General features: G+C 41.9%; 1 non-coding gene across 1 annotated transcript; it reads left to right on the forward strand.

The window, feature by feature from the left end:
• Window positions 1-526: 526 nt before the first annotated feature.
• On the forward strand, window positions 527-633 carry LOC112508381. Its single transcript, XR_003068753.1, has one exon. It is a non-coding gene; the product is annotated as a small nucleolar RNA R71 (small nucleolar RNA).
• The last annotated feature ends 1,138 nt before the right edge of the window (window positions 634-1,771 follow it).

Here is a 1,771-nt window from a genome sequence, read left to right on the forward strand (position 1 = left end):
TGGTTGGAAATTAGAAGTTCCTTGTTGCTTATGGACTGGTGGATTAAGGCTRGGACTGGTCCAAGAAAAGTTCGGGTGCTGTCTCCAACTGGCATTGTATGAATTAGAGTAGGGATTAGATCTGTTTTGAACATAATTTACAGATTCAGAATTGTGAGAACAATGTTCATATGAATGATCCCCACCACAGCACACACATTGCACCGATAGGACTGTTGGAACAGATGTGTTAGCAGCTTGTTGTACTCCCTGACCGGTAGTTAAATTTTTCAATAAATTGGTCATGGAGGTAAGCTGAGCTGTTAATGCAGTGTATGCATCCACCTCATGTATTCCAGCAGTCTTTTTCTGTGTCTGGGCACGTGGGTCAGCCCAATGCCCATTGTTTGCTGATATCTTTTCTAGGATCTCGTATCCCTCATTGTAGGTATTGGCTGTAAAGGCTCCGCCTGCAGTCGCGTCGAGCATTTGTTTTGCCATGGGACTTAACCCATTGTAAAACGTCTCGAGTTGAATACAATACGGAATGCCATGGTGTGGGCATTTCCTCAACAGCTCTTTAAACCTTTCCCACGCGTCAGGAACAGCTTCATCATCCAGTTGTTTAAAAAGACAGATTTCGTTTCTGGATTTGGCGTTCCTTGTCGGTGGGCAATATTTTCGCAAAAATTTCTCCGCCATGTTACCCCATGACGGCACAGATCCTGGTGTTAAAGAGTTAAACCATGTTTTTGCCTGATCCCGTAATGAAAATGGAAATAAGGTAAGTCTGAGAGCGTCATTTGACACTCCTGGGATCAGAAAGGCATCTGTGATTTCCATAAATGACTTTAGATGAGAATGGGGGTCTTCTGAGGGCAGTCCAGCAAATTGACCCTTAGTCTGTAACATATGAAACATTATCGGTTTTAGCTCGAAATGGAGAGCGGTCATGTGTGGTCTAACTATCCCAGAATTTAATTGCTCAAAGTCTGGGATAGCATAGTCCATGATCCGTCCATTTTTTGAATTTGCCAGATTAATGATATTTGGTGTTTGGGCCCTTTGTTGCTTAGTAGGGTCTGACTCAGTGTCCAAATTATTCTCATTCTCATTATGTGGGTTTCCTTGATGAAAATTCGGAAAAGGTGGTATTTGCCCAAAAATTGGCGGTTGGTTTTCTAAACGTGGTGCTTCCGGATTGTTGGGAGCAGGTAACTCCATACTGGGAGGGAGTAGAGCCTGAAATGCTCTCTGAGCCCTCCTTCTATGGTGGAATGTTTTCTCAATGTCTGGATCAAATTCAAAAAATTCCCCGCGATGTGTTCTTGGCATACACCACTTTTCAAAAACAGGTACAAGAAAAATCAAAACTTTTACTTTTCTCAAAAGAAAACTTTAAACTTGCCAGTCCCMRRYAGYGGCGCCAAAAAMTTGGTCGGTTATATTTCACACCTTCAGACAAAAGAAATTGGACCACAAAGCAASTATACAAARTAGCCCAAGGTCGTCTTTTCAAGTAATAAGTGGTACAAGTACCGGATTATCGTCCACAGGGACTGTAGTCAAAGTTGAATTAGAGTCCAATAAAAGAGATGATTTCAGATGGCGAAAACGAAGACTTTAGTTGAGTTCAAGTTAACACAGGTAATATAAAGCAGAATAATAAACAGAATAATAAAGGTAGCACGGGTGTAAGATTTAGGGGTGAAACGTAAACACGAGATCCAGCAGACAAAGTTCAGAAAGAACCGGTCCCACCATCTATCTTGAAGGTATTCCTCTCGGACTT

Source organism: Cynara cardunculus, assembly GCF_001531365.2.
Source record: "Cynara cardunculus var. scolymus isolate 2C chromosome LG 2, CcrdV1, whole genome shotgun sequence".
Lineage (NCBI taxonomy): Eukaryota > Viridiplantae > Streptophyta > Magnoliopsida > Asterales > Asteraceae > Cynara > Cynara cardunculus.